We start from the raw sequence: 19,303 nt of genomic DNA, 5'->3' as shown, positions 1-19,303 counted from the left end.
CCACAAAAAACAACACACAACATTTGTAAAGCCTTTTTCTCCCGTAGGACTCAAAGCACATAAGCATGGCTCGGTTCACTAATTGGTTGATTGGTAAAATGTCAGGATAAACAGGTGACTTTTCAGTCTGGATTTGAATAATTCCAGGGATGGGGCTGTCTTTACTGGGGGTGGTAGGGAATTCCAAAGGGTAGTGGCAGCATGACAGAAAGCTCTAGCTCAAAAAGTTTTAAGGTGCACTCTGGGAGTGACCAAGTTTATGGATCCTGCTGATCTGAGGTTGTGAGAGGTGTGGTGCAGTTTCAGCAAGTCCTTTGTGTATCCAGGGCCCAAATTGCGTAGGGAACAGTCCAATCTTGAAGAGTATTCTCCATTTTACTGGTAGCCAGTGCAGTGAGTGAAGTATCAGTGTAATGTGACAGTGGCGAGGATTATTTGTTAGAAATTTGGTAGCAGCATTCTGCACTAATTGCAGGTGGTACCGGCCCTTGTTTGGGAGGCCTGCATAGAGGGCATTGCAGTAGTCCAGCCATGATGTTTTATGAAGGCCTGGTAGGTAACAAACTTTTGGAACCCTTACCTGTGTCATATCAAATTATAGTGAGGAATGGTACATGGCGAGTACAACAGCTACTGTAATATTTAACACAAAATCATTGGGTGTAACTGCTTGGAAAGCAAGCCCTGTGGCTGCTCGGAGCCTGGACCATATACAAAGATAATGACTGGTGCACTTGAAAAAGGTCTGCTGTCCAAAACATTGAGCTAGTCTGCAGTACACTATGTTCTTTGAATAATGAAAGGGACATTCTTACTGTTGGTTGATCTCGGATTTCTATTTTTTTTATCATGTTTTGGACAGGGGTGGTTGACTACAACCCTGATAGACTCTGATGCTCCCAAATTCCATACCATTTATGTATCCTGTAGGATCCCTGCATGTTTTGCTGGGAGACAGGGCCACAGTGGGCCTGGGCAGCTTTCCCTCTGATTATCTCCTTAACCACCATGCAGAGCATGCAGAAACGCTCTAGGACTAATGTATGATTTTCCTCTCGGTGTGCTTCCATCTGCCTTACTTTTTCTCTCTTTAGATCCACACAGCTTTGTCCAGATGCAGGGCCAGCACTTTTCTGATGTCACATCTCCTCTGCACCAGTACTTGGCTTTGCGAACATTGTGAAAAGGAAAAGAAGTGAGAAGAAGACCAGTGTGTACCATGACAGGCTATCCCCTCCATGCATTTCCCTCGTAATCTCCAGATATCATCAATCCTGGAACCCGTGCTCCTCCCAAGAGACCCTCTTGTTTTCCAGCTTGATTACCTCCTCTCACTCTCACATCCAGGACTTCTCACCAGTGTCATCTCTCCTTTGGAATTCTCTACCACAGCCTATCAGTAGTGTTGGGCGAACAGTGTTCGCCACTGTTCGGGTTCTGCAGAACATCACCCTGTTCGGGTGATGTTCGAGTTCGGCCGAACACCTGACGGTGCTCGGCCAAACCGTTCGGCCATATGGCCGAACTAAGAGCGCATGGCCGAACGTTCCCCGAACGTTCGGCTAGCGCTGTGATTGGCCGAACGGGTCACGTGGTTCGGACCCGAACGCGCTCTGATTGGCCGAACGGTCACGTGGTTCGGGTAAATAAATACCCGAACCACGTCATATCTCCGCCATTTGTCTGTGGGTTTAGCTTTGGGTAGGCAGGCAGGGTAGTTCGCGCTCCAGCCACGCTAGCCAGGGTCCCCCCTGTCATTGTGTCACTGCTGGGAACAGTAGTACACCGCTTGCTCAGCCACACTATATAGCATTCTGTTTACTGCCACTCTGTGTACCTCGCTCAGCCACACTATATAGCATTCTGTTTACTGCCACTCTGTGTCTGCTGGGAATAGTAGTACACCGCTTGCTCAGCCACACTATATAGCATTCTGTTTACTGCCACTCTGTGTACCTCGCTCAGCCACACTATATAGCATTCTGTTTACTGCCACTCTGTGTCTGCTGGGAATAGTGGTACACCGCTCGCTCAGCCACACTATATAGCATTCTGTTCACTGTTCTGTGTCTGCTTGGAATAGTGGTACACCGCTCGCTCAGCCACACTATATAGCATTCTGTTTACTGTTCTGTGTCTGCTGGGAATAGTGGTACACCGCTCGCTCAGCCACACTATATAGCATTCTGTTTACTGTTCTGTGTCTGCTGGGAATAGTGGTACACCGCTCGCTCAGCCACACTATATAGCATTCTGTGCACTGTTCTGTGTCTGCTGGGAATAGTGGTACACCGCTCGCTCAGCCACACTATATAGCATTCTGTTCACTGTTCTGTGTCTGCTGGGAATAGTGGTACACCGCTCGCTCAGCCACACTATATAGCATTCTGTTTACTGTTCTGTGTCTGCTGGGAATAGTGGTACACCGCTCGCTCATCCACACTATATAGCATTCTGTTCACTGTTCTGTGTCTGCTGGGAATAGTGGTACACCGCCCGCTCAGCCACACTATATAGCATTCTGTTCACTGTTCTGTGTCTGCTGGGAATAGTGGTACACCGCTCGCTCAGCCACACTATATAGCATTCTGTTCACTGTTCTGTGTCTGCTGGGAACAGTAGTACACCGCTCGCTCAGCCAGAGTATATAGCATTGTGTTTACTGCCACTCTGTGTACACCGCTCAGCCAGACTATATACCATTGTTTACTGACACTCTGTGTACACCGCTCAGCCAGACTATATACCATTGTTTACTGACACTCTGTGTACACCGCTCAGCCAGACTATATACCATTGTTTACTGCCACTCTGATTCTGCTGGGAACAGTAGTACACCGCTCGCTCAGCCAGACTATATAGCATTGTGTTTACTGCCACTCTGTGTACACCGCTCAGCCAGACTATATACCATTGTTTACTGACACTCTGTGTACACCGCTCAGCCAGACTATATACCATTGTTTACTGAAACTCTGTGTACACCGCTCAGCCAGACTATATACCATTGTTTACTGCCACTCTGATTCTGCTGGGAACAGTAGTACACCGCTCGCTCAGCCAGACTATATACCATTGTTTACTGACACTATATAGCAGACTATATAGCATTGTGTGTACACCGCTCAGCCAGACTATATACCATTGTTTACTGACACTCTGTGTACACCGCTCAGCCAGACTATATACCATTGTTTACTGCCACTCTGATTCTGCTGGGAACAGTAGTACACCGCTCGCTCAGCCAGACTATATACCATTGTTTACTGACACTCTGTGTACACCGCTCAGCCAGACTATATACCATTGTTTACTGCCACTCTGATTCTGCTGGGAACAGTAGTACACCGCTCGCTCAGCCAGACTATATACCATTGTTTACTGACACTCTGTGTACACCGCTCAGCCAGACTATATACCATTGTTTACTGCCACTCTGATTCTGCTGGGAACAGTAGTACACCGCTCGCTCAGCCAGACTATATACCATTGTTTACTGACACTCTGTGTACACCGCTCAGCCAGACTATATACCATTGTTTACTGCCACTCTGATTCTGCTGGGAACAGTAGTACACCGCTCGCTCAGCCAGACTATATACCATTGTTTACTGACACTCTGCGTACACCGCTCAGCCAGACTATATACCATTGTTTACTGCCACTCTGATTCTGCTGGGAACAGTAGTACACCGCTCGCTCAGCCAGACTATATAGCATTGTGTTTACTGCCACTCTGTGTACACCGCTCAGCCACACTATATAGCATTGCGTACTCTGCCAGTCAGTGTGTATATTGCTGGGATCAGTAATACTCCACTCACCGTCAACCACTATATGAGCTCAACATGAGTTCCCCAGAGACCTCCGCTGTGAGCAGCACTCCCAACAACAGCAACAGCCAACGCCCCACGCAAGCTATAACATCCACCCCAGCAGCCAGTGGTCAGCAGCAGCCCTCCCCGGAGGAGAACGTTGTGTCCATCAGTCCGTCGCCAGAGCGATTAATGAGGGCTGCCATTGAGGAGATGATGGGGCCTGATGTGGAGGAGGAGGTCTGGCTCAGGCCAGCATCCCAAGTTAATGTTGAGGACGATGAGGGGTCTGTGTCTGGGGATGTTGGGGTGGCAGAGGTGGTGGGTGGGTCAGACTCAGGAGAAGAGTTGTATGATGAGGATGATGATCGGGACCATCTGTATGTGCCTCAGAGTCCGACCCCGGAAAACATGTTGTATCGTGTGTTTAGGTACTAAAATCTGCGTTCCCTCCCAGTAGTGTTGGGCGAACAGTGTTTGCCACTGTTCGGGTTCTGCAGAACATCACCCTGTTCGGGGTGACTATATAGCAGACTATATAGCATTGTGTTTAATGCCACTCTGTGTACACGGCTCAGCCACACTATATAGCATTGTGTTTACTTCCACTCTGTGTCTGCTGGGAACAGTAGTACACCGCTCACCCGCCACTGTATAGCATTGTGCTCTGTGTCACTGCTGACAATAGTGGTACACCGCTCACCCACCACTGTATAGCATTTCTGTACTGCCACTGTACTGCTGCCAGTCAGCGTGTACTTTAAGGATAAGTGAAATGAGGAAGAAATCCGGTGAAAGAGGGAGGGGCAAGGGAAGAGGTGTTTCCCCTGACGGTTCACGTACAGGCCACAGGGGAGCACCCAAGAAAACCCACTCAATACTGCCCATGTTGTCCAGGACAACAACCCTCACAGATCCAAAAGAACAGGACCAGATAATTACTTGGATGACCTCTCAAGCGTCCAGCAGTGGGTTAAGCAGCACCAGCACATCACGCACGAGGTCCGAGTCCTCAGCCAGTTAAAGTCTGGGCTTTCTTTGAAGACTGCACTGAGGATGTTACCATGGCGATTTGCAAGGTGTGCAAGACCCGCCTGAGCAGGGGGAAAAGTATTAACAACCTCTCCACCACCAGCATGAGCCGCCACATTCTATCCAAACATCCCACTCTGTGGGCAAACGCGGCAGGACAGGGTACCACCAGCAACACTGCCTCCCTTGGGTTCACCAGACTCACCACCAGACCCGCCTCAGCAGCAGCAGTAGCCCAGCCATTGCGTGGTTCACAACATTCACAAACATCAGACGATGCTGACACTGTCACTTTCCGGACTAGTGCTCTTGAGGTCTCCCAGTGTTCATCAAACACAACAACCAACAGCCCTTCGGTGTGCAGCGCTACGGTTGAGTTGTCTGTCTCTGAGATGTTTGAGCGCAAGAGGAAATTGCCAGCAAATGACCCCCGGGCCGTGGCAGTAACAGCCAGCCAGCATAGCCAAGCTTCTGGCCTGCGAAATGCTGCCATATCGAGTGGTGGAGACAAACAGCTTCAAGGGCATGATGTCAGTGGCCATCCCACGTTACGTGGTTCCCAGCCGCTACCACTTTGCGCGCTCTGCAGTGCCTGAGTTGCATGAGCACGTGGTCAGCTAAATAACCCGAAGCTTGAAGAATGCCGTTGCCTGCAAGGTTCACCTCACCACTGACACCTGGACGAGTGCGTTCGGCCAGGGTCGATACATCTCCCTTACCGCGCACTGGGTGAACCTTGTGGAGCCTGGCAGCGATTCCTCACCTGCTACGGCGCGGGTGTTGCCCACGCCGCAAACAGCTGGATAACAACAGCAGCACCTACCTCTCTGACTCCTTCTCCTCCAACGCATCTCAAAGCTGTACCTCATCCGGAAATGCTAACCCAGCACCAGCAGCAGTAGGATCGTGGAAGCAGTGCAGCACAGCTGTTGGCATGCGTCAGCAAGCGTTGCTGAAGCTGATCTGCCTTGGGGATAAGCAGCACACAGGGGAGGAAATTTGGAGGGGAATAAAGGAACAGACGGATTTGTGGCTGGCACCGCTGGACCTGAAACCGGGCATGAAGCTAGACACCTGGCACGAACTGGCAATGTACGCAATAGAGGTGCTGGCTTGCCCGGCAGCCAGCGTTATGTCGGAACGCTGTTTCAGTGCTGCCGGAGGCATCATCACAGATCGGCGTATCCGCCTCTCCACAGAAAATGCAGACCGTCTGACTCAAATTAAAATGAATCAATCCTGGATTGGAAACGACTACGCAACACTCCTGGACCCCAACCAAGTAACATGACCGATGAACATCTGGGATGGTTTAGCGTTTCCGGTCCCTGTTTATTGAACCTCTCATCTGTATTACATTTATGACTGCATGGCGGCAAAAAGCATTGCTGCTATATCCGCACGCTTTTTGTCCTCATGCAAGGCCTGGGTTGTTGTGTCTCACAAAGCGTGGCCTTCTCCTCCTGCGCCTCCTCCTGTTCCATCACGTGTGCTGCTGCTGCTGCTGCTGCTGCTGCTGCTGCTGGGTTACCGTTGCCGGTCCCTGTTTATGGAACCTCTTATCTTTATTACATTTATGACTACATGGCGGTACAAAGCATGCTATCCGCACGCTTTTTGTCCTCATGCAAGGCCTGGGTTGTTGTGTCTCACAAAGCGTGGCCTTCTCCTCCTGCGCCTCCTCCTGTTCCATCACGTGTGCTGCTGCTGCTGCTGCTGCTGCTGGGTTACCGTTGCCGCGTGGTCCCTGTTTATGGAACCTCTTATCTTTATTACATTTATGACTACATGGCGGTACAAAGCATGCTATCCGCACGCTTTTTGTCCTCATGCAAGGCCTGGGTTGTTGTGTCTCACAAAGCGTGGCCTTCTCCTCCTGCGCCTCCTCCTGTTCCATCACGTGTGCTGCTGCTGCTGCTGCTGCTGCTGGGTTAGCGTTGCCGCGTGGTCCCTGTTTATTGAACCTCTTATCTTTATTACATTTATGACTACATGGCGGTACAAAGCATGCTATCCGCACGCTTTTTGTCCTCATGCAAGGCCTGGGTTGTTGTGTCTCACAAAGCGTGGCCTTCTCCTCCTGCGCCTCCTCCTGTTCCATCACGTGTGCTGCTGCTGCTGCTGCTGCTGGGTTAGCGTTGCCGCGTGGTCCCTGTTTATTGAACCTCTTATCTTTATTACATTTATGACTACATGGCGGTACAAAGCATGCTATCCGCACGCTTTTTGTCCTCATGCAAGGCCTGGGTTGTTGTGTCTCACAAAGCGTGGCCTTCTCCTCCTGCGCCTCCTCCTGTTCCATCACGTGTGCTGCTGCTGGGTTAGCGTTGCCGCGTGGTCCCTGTTTATTGAACCACTTATCTTTATTACATTTATGACTGCATGGTGGTACAAAGCATGCTATCCGCACGCTTCTTGTCCTCATGCAAGGCCTGGGTTGTTGTGTCTCAAAGCGTGGCCTTCTCCTCCTGCGCCACCCTCCTCCTGTTCCATCACGTGTGCTGCTGCTGGGTTAGCATTACCGGTCCCTTTTCCTGGAACCTCTTATATGTATTACATTTATGACTGCATGCCGACAAAAAGCATGTTACCTGTGCAAAGAAAACAGACATTTCCCGCATTTAAAAGACAGTTTTCCCTTTGAAACTTTAAAATCGATTTTCTCAAAAACTATAAGCTCTTTTTGCTAAATTTTTTTTTCCTCTTGTACCCACTCCCAAGGTGCACATACCCTGTAAATTTGGGGTATGTAGCATGTAAGGAGGCTTTACAAACCACAAAAGTTCGGGTCCCCATTGACTTCCATTATGTTCGGAGTTCGGGTCGAACACCCGAACATCGCGGCCATGTTCGGCCTGTTCGGCCCGAACCCGAACATCTAGATGTTCGCCCAACACTACCTATCAGTAATGCTCCACTCCTGGACATTTTCAAACGTACTCTGAAGACACCTTCTCAGACAAGTTTATAATTGCCTCATCTGCTAGCCTTTCTGTCTACTCCACCAGTGTCTCAACCTCACTACCATCTAGATTGTAAGCTTGCGAGGACAGGGACCTCCCCTTTTTTTCTGTTTCAGTGCAATGTATTAAACAAACATCTATCAGTATTGTTAATATAAGGTGATGTTATGCAAACTACACGTCATTTGTATGTATTGGCACCAGTATCACTGGTTGTCCTGATTGTACAGAATGTTGAACTGCTCATGTACCTATGCTCCCCATTGTTGTATGTCTTGCACAGCGCTAAGAAATATGTTGGCATTCTATAAATAATAATAATGACAGATAAATATAAAAGCCAATGTTTTTCTATGCCAAATATGCATGGTGGGGGTTTTGGGGGTACTGCTGGGGTTGTGTGGCTATATTTGGGATGATGGTAGGGAATGATACTGTAGGAGAAAAATAGCAGTACTTGGGGTGTAGGGGAAGCACTTTGGAGCTAAATGTCAATACTGATGTAAGGAGTTGGACACAAGAAGTAAGGGGCCCCATAAATATATTGCTGGGGCACCCATGAATGTAGTTTTTCCCCTGCTTATAATAAAGCCTATTTTTAGGCCAAAAGTGGGGGGAAGGCTTATGTGTGGGTGACTGATGTGTGGGAATATATGGTAAAAGCCAGTCTGAATTATTTGTGTCTTATGGGCGTACGTATGTGTGCGTCGCCGGTGAGCTGGGCGCCGGGAGAGCCAAATGACTGGTCTCCCTGCTGCAGCAAAACTCTCCGGCAGTGTAAAATACTATTCCCCCTCTGAGTCATCGCAACTCGGAGTGGGGTGTAATTCGGGTTCCCAAATTACTCTTATGCACCCCACACAGCATAATATTGCTGCTAGGGAGCAACTGGTTTCCGCGGACGGTGCTGAGCACCAAAACCACCTACTTCGTCTTATGGACCCTCTCTTAAAACAAATTAGTACAGTGTAATAGGAACTAGTATTATTCAAGTTTAAAGGGAACCCAAGGTGGATTTTTTAAATCTTAATAGGACACAGAGGCATGTTCTGTGCACAATGACATGCTTCTGTGTCCTTTTGCTGCTGCTGCCAGTCCCCCCCGGGCTCTGCTATTCCCCTGAAAAATACTGACAGGCTAGCGACAATCTGCTTGTCGCTAGCCTGCTGTTTACATACCAGCTTGTCAATCAGTGTCCTCCGCATTGCCTCCCCAAATACATGGCTCCCCCACCGCTCCCTGCCTCCGCTAGCTTCCTCCAATCGGTAGCTAAGCCGGGACCCAGGAAGTACTCCTGGGTCACAATGTAATGAGGGAGGCAATGCGGAGGACACTGATTGACAGGCTGCAGTCATGGCTTAGCTTCCGATTAGAGCATGCATGTCAAACTCCGGCCCGTGGGCCAAATCTGGCCCTCAGAGCCATTAAATTTGGCCCTCAGGGGGTTTCCCCACTTTGCATTATGTTTGGCCCACTCTAGACCACTTGGGAAGTTGTATTCGAGGTAAAGCCCTAGAACATCAGGGCAGCCATATAGGAGAAGAAAGGGGAAAGCACTAGACAGCAGGGTGCAGCTGTATAGGGAAGTAAGAGTGCTCACTAGACACCAGGGAATAGTATAGGGGAGGGAGGGGGGCACTAGACAACAGGGAACTGTATTAGGGAGGGGGGACCACTTAACACCAGAGAACAGTGTAGAGGAGGGAGAAGGGCCACTAGACACCTGAAAACTTTGTAAGGGAAGGAGGTGGCTGCACGACATTGAGGTTGGCCCGCAACTTGGTACCAGTGTTCAGTTTCCAGCCCACTTTGTATTTCAGTTGAACACCCCGGAATTAGAGGAAGCTAATGGAGGCGGGGAGAGGTGGAGGAGCCATGTAATGGGGGAGGCAATGCGGAGGACACCGATTGACGAGCTGGCATGTAAACAGATTTAAAAATCCGCCTCGGGTTCTCTTTAACATATAAAAATAATTATCACTTTCTGCAGGATAAAATTTGATTTTGTTTAAAGCTTTTCTTTTAAAGAAAAAATGCATTTCTGTGCTCATAGAGCAAAGCATATTGCACCTTACTGAGTTCCCACTCACATCACACCTTTTATCTTCTGAACACACAGGAGACAATATTATGGGGGAAAAATGTGTTTTCCTAAAGGCATGGCTAAATTACTTCATCTCACCATTTCTGTGTTCTCCCGGCCATGCTTGTTATGTAGGAGGACTGAGGTTAAAACTGCTATTTATTTATTTCCTCAGAGAAGAATCAGTAGAAGCAGAATGAAGAGATGGGCTGACGGCAGAGCACATTGCTGCTTCTCAGCCACTCCTGATTCTGTGCAGAGCGCTTGCAGACGGCTGCAAGCCTCCAGCACTTGATTAATTAAATTGGCTAGCGAGAATTTTACGCTAATAGGCATGACCGATCATTTCCGATGGCGAAAATTATTGATCGGCCGCGGGATTGTACAGTTAGTGGGCACCTTAAGTGACAGCAACATAGGGGAAACATACTTTATAGTGCATTTTACTCTGAGAGAAATGTAGTTCTTATAATTCATATTTTATCATGGGCATAACAATAGCCCCTGCAAGGGATGCAGCCACAGGGGGGCCTTTAAGGGAAGAAGCCGGGTGAAGGGGGGCTGCCTCTGGGGCCCCCAGGGCCATTTTTAGGGGCAGGAGGGTGTAGCATGGAAGGGCACAAACAGCATCGAGGAGGGAAGCCCTATTCCCTCTTCCCTCACCCCGGGCTCCCCCTTCAGCACTCCCCCCTCCAACAATGACATCAGTGGGGAGAGAACGCAAACCTACCTCTTCCGCGTTCCATGGGACGGTGCTCCGCTCTTCTCTGCAGCGCCACTCACTCTACTTCCTGATTAGCTCAGGAAGTACAGTGAGGTTCTGCAGAGAAGAGTGGACTTCTAGTGATCATTTCTCAGCTGTCATCCACTTCTCAGCTCAGTGCACTTCTAATTCAGCACACTGCTAGCCGTATACTAATTGTAGCAATAGAGGAATGTAAACAAAAGATACTGTAATTACCTCTTTGGATAGGTTCAGAAGCTTTCAGGAGCTTCCCACTGAAGAACAAAGTGCTGTGTTTAACTGTTTCAATGCTGTTCTGCCATACATTTTTTTATGGTAGTAGATTTTATGATGTAAATAATGTTGTAGAACAAAGAGGAAATGCTGAGTTTCATAACACTTTAATTTTAGAATTTTTCATGATAGCGATTCTTTAAGTCATTTATCATGTTTAGGGACTCAAAAACATACAGAAGAGCAGTAGAAAAATTAAAAAAATCTAATCTGAAAACCTGTAAACTATAATCCGTAAAAACAAAACAACAACATGGAATTTCAAGAAAGTCCTTATTAAGGCTCGTATAGTATACACATTCAACAAAATGCATGACCAACCCTGCGACAAACCATTTACATGACTTGCAGGCACAGGCAAAACAACGAACTGTACAACGTGGCCGCATTCAAACTAAGTACGTTGTTCAAACAACATTGTACATTGTATACACATGGTCAACTGCACAATATCAGCCCAACATTCGTGTGAGTTGATCCGCCAGATGGTTCCAGCAAAAAGCCTGTTATCAGTCCCTTGTCTAGTTGTTTGCCACGTGTATACACGCCTAACTGTCGTCCAATGGGCCAAAATCAGACGACAATCGGGGCGGGTTTGTTGGACCTGTGTACTTATACTGAAGACACACTTGCTTATCTCAGCATGTGGTATTTCACTTCAGATTCATTTTAAAAGTTCAAACTAGCATTCCATCGCACAACATTGTGTTAATTCTTTCTTTTGATTTTATCACAAGCTGTTTATAGAGACTCCCACCAAACGGCATTGTGGATATTTTATCTTTATAAGCGCAACGTCAAGATGGTGTTTACAAAGATAATGTCCTGTTTAATGACCTGTTATACATTTATTCCTTTAGAGAGAAAAATTGTACTGTGCTAGACATCAATATGCTGCCAGACAGCTTTACCTGTTCTGGCCGCAGGACACCATGACAAAATAACATCCTTCCCTGGAAATCTGATCGTTTGTAAAGTCAAGGTCTGTATTACAAAGAACAAATAAGATGCTAGATCAGGCATGGGCAAACTTGGCCCTCCAGCTGTTAAGGAACTACAAGTCCCACAATGCCTTGCAGAAGTCTGACAGTCACAGTCATGACTCATAAAGGCAAATGCATTGTGGGACTTGTAGTTCCGTAACAGCTGGAGGGCCGAGTTTGCCCATGCCTGTGCTAGATACTGGTTAGTTAGAGTGGAATGCCGAACACAGCTAGAAGACCGGTCTTACAGCTTAGAATCTTATAGGAGAAAAGAAAACACAGGGACACCGACAGCCCAATCTGGTGTAGTATGTCAGATGGTATTGGAAAGAAGAAAAGAGTATGTCAGGTACTCACAAGTCTGGTTTGCTATTCCAGCAACCACTGTATACACATGTGGAGAAGAACCGTCTCCACTCGGCCTTTCAGGATTTCACAAGTCGCGACTCCAACAAAAAGAGTTTGTGGTGGGGTCCTAAACTAGACCCCAAGCCAAGGGTGATGTACAACAGCAAAGCAGGACTAGGAGGCACCCCAATGACAATCACTGATATACGTAGGTATGTTATAAACATAAAGATGGGTATCAGCCTACCTTAATGATGACTAGACATAAACAGTACATTTTATTTCAGCACAGTAGACAACGTGTTTCATGGTTTAGCTGGCACCCCAGGCTTCACACACAGGGCTTAATTCACTAAGACAAATAGCATGCCTTATCCGAGTTAACACTCCTTATCAGAGATATCATGCCTTATCAAAGTTAACACACCTTATCAGAGTAGCACAGCGAGCACTACAAACGTATGCCTGCTAAATGGCAATGACGAGACCTCCACTCGTCTTGCCCTGAGGGTTCGGAGCGCTCGCTATGCTACTCTGATAAGGCATGTTAACTTTGATAAGGTGTGTTATCTCTGATAAGGAGTGTTAACTCAGATAAGGCATGCTATTTGTCTTAGTGAATCAAGCCCTTAGACTTTTGGGCACATAACTGACCTGATGAAGCGACACTAGCCGTGAAATGCATTGTCTACTGTGCATATTTATGTCTAATTAGTCGTCATTAAGGTAGGTGGATACTCACCTTTATGTTTATAACATACCTATATGACTGATTGTCATTTGGGCACTTCCTACGCAGTAAAAAGCAATGAGAATGACCCTTATGTATTGTTGCACCCGCATCCCTCCTATGCTCCTGACAGCATCACTCATAGAGATAACATGCATGTTGGTCCATGGAGAAAAGGTCCGCTATCGCATCAAAATGTAAAATACATGTTAGACATACCGTACCTATAAAATGTACATTTGTCCCTCATTTGGATAATTTGACACTTTCTTCCTAGCTCCTGGGTGCCTCAATTTGTTATTACCCTTCAGCTATAATCTTTCTGTTTATGACTGGGATCCGACCCGACCCGCCCGTTTTTTGTTCTGTTTGTTTGTTTCTTGTTCTCTTCTCTCCATCACAGTATGGGCAGTACCATATGAACTTAGCACTAGTCACTTTCCTTTCAATTGTGGACCATGGATTCTCCACATTTCTCTGATGAGCTCTTTTTTAGATGGTAGTTTCTATTAGTCTGTATGATTTTCAGGCTTTGTGTCTTTTATTGCATAGCATGTACATGCTTTATTACATATGTTCTTTTACTTTTGCTAAGCTCTCAATTGCTGGTATATAACTACATTGTTATTGTTCTATATGTGTTCTCCTTTCTATGCTGTTTTGAGGAGAATAAAACCAGTGTTAACAAAAAACAAAACAAAAAACATGTACAGTAAAATGCGCTATAAATGATTTTATTTTATTTTTTTACGCTGATATCACTTGCAGTAGGTAATAAAAATCAAACTAATGTGATTTCGGACTAGTCCATATCCTCAAGGAGGATACCAAGGGGTTTCTTTATTTTCTAAAGCACTTTCTCAAAGGCAGTTGTTCAGTACATCTCCCAGCAGGAAGGGGGTTTGCTCTGGGGGGGCAGTTAAGGTCAGGCATAACGAAAAGGTTTTGCAGCAGGGAGGGAGACAGCTAAAATTGGGTGTCAGGAAGGAGGCTTTACGCCGGGGGTAGGGGGGGCTTTGGGAGATGGTTAAAGTTAGGTGTCAGTAAGGGGGGTTCTATGGTTAGGTGTTGGGGGGGTTTAGTGTTAGGCATTGAAGAATGGGGATACGTTTGTGTGAGAGTAGGGTTAAGCTAAGTATTCACCTCGCGATGCAGGGAGATGGATCCAGCGTTGTCTCCCTGACGACGAGCGCTCTACTGCTCCATCTCTCAGCCGGTGGGTATGCGCGATGTTACATGACGGGCGCAATGAAACTTCAAGTGATCGTTGTACTTTGTGCGGAAGTCTGCGGGGATCTTAAAGATCCGATCTGCCATCATAGTTATCACCACGCGACGTTAAACGATGTTTGCGCCTTTACCTACATTGCGAGATCGTGTAAACGACTGCTCATCGCCCCAAAAAATCATCAGGAAAAACATCAGAAGAATCGCGAGGTGGGTGTGAGCCATTAGGTTTAGCTGTAGTAAAATATAGATAACATTTACTGATATTTTACTATCGGAAATTACCGCTGTAAAAATGTAGAGTATCGGTAAATGTTACCGATATTCTACTACTGGCTATTTCCAGGCGCACACATTTCCTGGCGCCTTTATTTTGCGTACGCTTACAGGATTGCTTTGAATGGAATGCAAAGTAGTAACCATTGATATATTAATATCTCACATCTCCCATGCAAGAAAAAAATGTAGAAGGAAAAGTGATTACAAACGCCATAAACACCCCCTTTCATAACATTACCAAACGTAATGTCACCTATATCTGCTCTGTGAAATCAGGCACTTAGCCTTCCATAACTCAGAGGATTTATCCCGGGGTGGCGGATTTTATGAGTAAGCCCGGGCTAATGACGCAGGAAGTCATCTCTGTCAGAATAAACTATACAATAGCCAAGCCAAGGTCATGTAAGGACGACATACAGTGAACCAGACAGCAGTCGGCTGATTGCAGACATCTGGTTATATATTCCCGTCTTATCAGTGGAAGGCAGGTAATGCACACTCTTTTAACATGTTTTATTCCATCTGTTATCTTAGGTGGAAATAATAGATTCATAACATCATTTGCACACCATTACCATTGTAGTCAGCCAGGGAGCACAACGTGAGCAAATTTATAAACATGCCAAACTGATACCAGAATCATTTGTTAGGAACACAAACAGTAAACAGCAGAATTATTCAATGTAGGCTCACCTTTATATGAGGATCATAGCATAAACTAGAACAAAACTCATCTTCCAGCTAAAAGAGGACTCCATACAGAACTGATAGATCACTTATGAGTGGACACTGAGTGGCATACTAATTCCTGCCTTATTTTATCGCTTCATGAATCTCACAAAATACATCTCCCCCGGGGGGTAACTATATTTGTGACTGAAAAAGAAAAAGAGAGGAGGAGTGCTCTAGTAGAGTAATATACCTTTAAGCCTGTTAAAGCAGCAGGGACAACCATACTATCCCAGGAAAAAAAAACATATATAAGTAGATACATGCTTGTTCTACTTACATGTGTATTGTACCGTCCACATGATTTCAGTAAATTTTATATAATACAGAGAAAAACGTTCCAGGCATTTTCCATCTTTACTGCCTCTAACTGAAGCCAATCCTGATGTAATTTTCTCCCTTACTCTTTTTTTTCTCCTCAAAATTGCACTGTCATATCTAGCTTGCTTTGTAAAGTCATGTAAGTACAGCATAGATTGTATTTTAGCAGCTTCTGTAGATGTGTGAGGTGCATTTCCCTTCTCAGCCTCAGCCTTTCACACTGAACTGCCATCAGCCAATCAGGGAGAAGCAGGAATGTGGGAAGCTTCCCTCTCCCCCGCAATGTACAAAAAAGGAGCCAGGCTGACTAAGATAAGATTGATTACAGCAGAAATATTAATGATTATATTGGAATGCTTGCAATGCAGGGTCGGGTTGTAGACTGCATAATAAATACAGAGCAGTGGGTAAATGGAATTTGATTTTACATCCGACAATCCACATGTATATGCAAAAGCAAAGCATATCAAAGCTCACATAGACAGGAACCTCCTCCAATAAGCAGTCCGGCCTTGGCCAGCGGCAGGATTAGCAGTGGATGGAAACAGGAGGGAAACGTACAAACAGTGCTCTGACAGTGTGTGAGGCTGGGTCACCCACTACGCCTTTTCAGACCCTACCTCTTCATCAGCTTCCTCCAGCAGCCTCCCATGTCCTCCTGGAAATCACTGGTGCCACGCACAGAACCCCGGAACATATCCAACAAGAGCTTATCAGATATGGACCATGACCATTGTCCCCGATGTGTACAAATGCAGTCGTGCTGCACCTGCACAAGTATGGCTGTGCCTGCGCAATAAGCTGTAGTTGCTTATTCACAAGCAGCTCCATGATATTGAACAGCCGCAGATGACCTCATGCGGGTGCAGCAGTGAGGATCGCAGCCTTGAACTTCAAGAGGGTCCCAGGCAGTGGTGGTGGTCGCCAGGGTCTAGGGACATGGGAAGCATTTGGAGGAACCAGAGGCTTCCTTTTTGAAAAGTAAGCATCTCAGTTTTTTGCCATTACGTTGGCCTCAAGTTTGCTTTAAGCAATATATAAGTTGAAACACTTTGTCTTGCTGAAGAGCAGAAGATGAAAAATGACCTAAGCAGTGGCGTAGCAATAGGGGATGCTGAGGTTGCAACCACCCTGGGACCTTGGACCACAGGGACCTACTAGAGGCCCTCCTTCATCCATCCTTTTAGCTGTTTATTAGTGCTTTAATGATAATGATCACCTATATACAGTATGTGTGTTGAATAGCAGCTTCATAAACAAATAGTTTCCCTCCTCTAATTGCACCTCTTACACTGAAGATGTCCTTGAAAGGTTTTGAGGCTCCATTCCAATAAAGTGCTTGGGAGCCCCATTTAAAACTTGCACTGTGGCCAGTGGCTCCTTAGCTACAAGCTGAGTTCAGTCAGCTCTGAAGTACCGTATTTCTACTATCTCCATTTTTTTTGCAATAGTATTTCTGGACTCACAGTATTTCTGAAATATACAATCTCTACAAGACTCTATGAGGAGGAAAGCCTTTGTGTAAGGAGACTACACACATACATGCAGTTGAGTGTACACACTGCTAACTCAAGCCTTGTACATTTAGTCACCTCATTACACAGAGCAGACCCTAGAGAACATTGATCGGAATGATGAATGATCTGTTCTGTTCTGTTGTCTCAGGAGCAGCACACAGCAAGTGTGTTTCCCAGGCCTTAATCTCTGAAGTTTGTAAGGATTAAGGATTTCGGCACTCTGAAGCATTTCATAGGACAGCGTCTCCTGCGGGTGCTGTTGTTGCGGAAGAAAGCGTGTTATTTTCATGGGAAACATGGCTGGCTGCTCATCTTTCATGGCCTGTGTTAGGGAAATCTCCATGTTCCACGGGGCAAGGAATTATATACGGTGAAAATATGTAGTGCAGCAAGAAAACAATCACATTCTCGTGCTTTGCAGAGAGTGACAACTCAAACTCACATTAGGGCCTGAGTCCACTAATGCAGTTGTGTCCGCTTTTTAGTTACACATCAATGTTACAGATGTTGAAAAGCGGACAGAAGCAGACACAACTGCGCTAGTGGGCTCAGGGCCTTATTGAAATACACCTGCATCTGGCAAGGCTGCCATCAGAAATTTCTGAGCCCCATACTGGGTAAACCTACTGGGCCCCCCTCACTCCCTTTACCCCTATATTTAAGGTGAACCCCCATATTTAAGGTGGTCACCGGTGATCAGCACAGCGATGTGACACATGTAATCCTATTGGATTACTCTCACTGCAGTGATTGAGTTGCACATGCAATTTGTGAAAATTGCAAACACGCTGCCTGCAGCATTTTCTCAGCAATTGCAATGTGATTCTCATACACTGAAATGAGAATGGCAAAGCAAAAGCATGGCAAAATCACTAAACAAATCACAATGCAAGATTGGCCAGCCAAGGCAAACAAGGCCACACTCACTGACAGTATATTGTCTGTATATTCTGTGACAGACTTGCAGCTTGGGCCCACGGGCGTGGTATTGTTTGCCAGGCCTCAGACCCACTCGGGCCCCATACTGCAGTCCCACCTGTGATGCCCTGAAGGTGGCCGCAAATGTAAATTATTCAGAGTGCAGAATTCTCTGATGGCTCAACACTCCAGTTTAGTTGCACACACAGTCTGGCAAGGAAAGCCCGCAACTCTGGCCTGTCAGCCACCTACGACCACTCATGAACTGAGCTGCTTGCCTTTACAGCTTGAGCATGTCATGATCGCTGCTGCAGCAGGTACTGCTGGCAGTAGTAGTGCTGCAGCTCAGGCAGTTCTGATCTCTTTCCATGCAAGCTGCATAGCTTTGTCTGCCTTTCCCTGCTGTCAGCTTGTGTCTGATTATCATTCACCTGTGTGGGAATCTGCATGTCTGCTCCCATTGGATGACCTCAGTATAAAGATCTGCTTCCTGCAGGACTCCTCTGGTTATCATAGCTTCAGTTTAAGCCTGTCTTGCTGTTGCTTCAGCCCCAGATCGTGTTTCTTGTTCTAAAGATACTTTGCTGGTCTTGCATCATATATTGGTTCATTGCCAATATTTATGCATACCAGCACGTTTATTATTTTCCTTGTATTCGTGTTACGTTGATACATCAGTGTCGCTGATGTATACGTTCACGAACTGTTTATATCCTGTGTTCAGTTAGTCAGCTTTCCAGCACGTTTTGGTAGTTTGCGCGTATCGTGATCACCCGTGCTGAGTTAGTTATCCTGCTCCTGGTTCTGTTTGTGGATTGCGTTCATCTCTGCGAAGAGATAACGAATCCTTCTGAATCCTGTTCTGTTACCGTTTGTGGATTGCGTTCATCTCTGCGAAGAGATAGCGAATCCTTCTGAGTCCTGTTCCCTGTATTGCTCCAGTCCTAGTCAGTGTTCCTGTTTATGTCATATATCGGTTCATAGCCGATATATACATATGTTAGTCAGACGTTACAAATAGTTTCATTGATAGCTGTAATTGTAATACGCTAGGAAAACATACTTATTGTATTTTTGTCTGTGTTACGTTCATCTATCTTGATCCTGCTATTTCCTGACTATCCTGTCCTGTCTTTGTGAGGCACGCCATCACTGCAAATGCATTGGCTGCCTCATTCCAGTCTGTCTTGTTGTGGACGCTTGCTGTCACTAAGTAGAGGCTAGTTAAGCAAGCGTCCATTCTGTCTACCTGTCCTGATCTCCTCAGTTCTGGTTTATGCGCTCAGCGCTACTTTGCGCTGAGACATTATCACGAAAGCATTGTTTGTGGCTGTTCGGAT

General features: G+C 46.3%; 1 protein-coding gene across 19 annotated transcripts in view; it reads right to left on the bottom strand.

Annotated features, from left to right (window-relative positions):
• Positions 1 to 19,303, bottom strand: part of MYT1L (myelin transcription factor 1 like) — a 703,503-nt gene that overhangs the window by 559,994 nt on the left and 124,206 nt on the right. The window lies entirely within an intron of this gene.

This window comes from Hyperolius riggenbachi, chromosome 4, assembly GCF_040937935.1.
Source record: "Hyperolius riggenbachi isolate aHypRig1 chromosome 4, aHypRig1.pri, whole genome shotgun sequence".
NCBI classification, from domain to species: Eukaryota; Metazoa; Chordata; class Amphibia; order Anura; family Hyperoliidae; genus Hyperolius; species Hyperolius riggenbachi.
The sequence above is the reverse complement of the archived record's forward strand: the minus strand, read 5'-3'. Positions and strand labels throughout refer to the sequence as shown.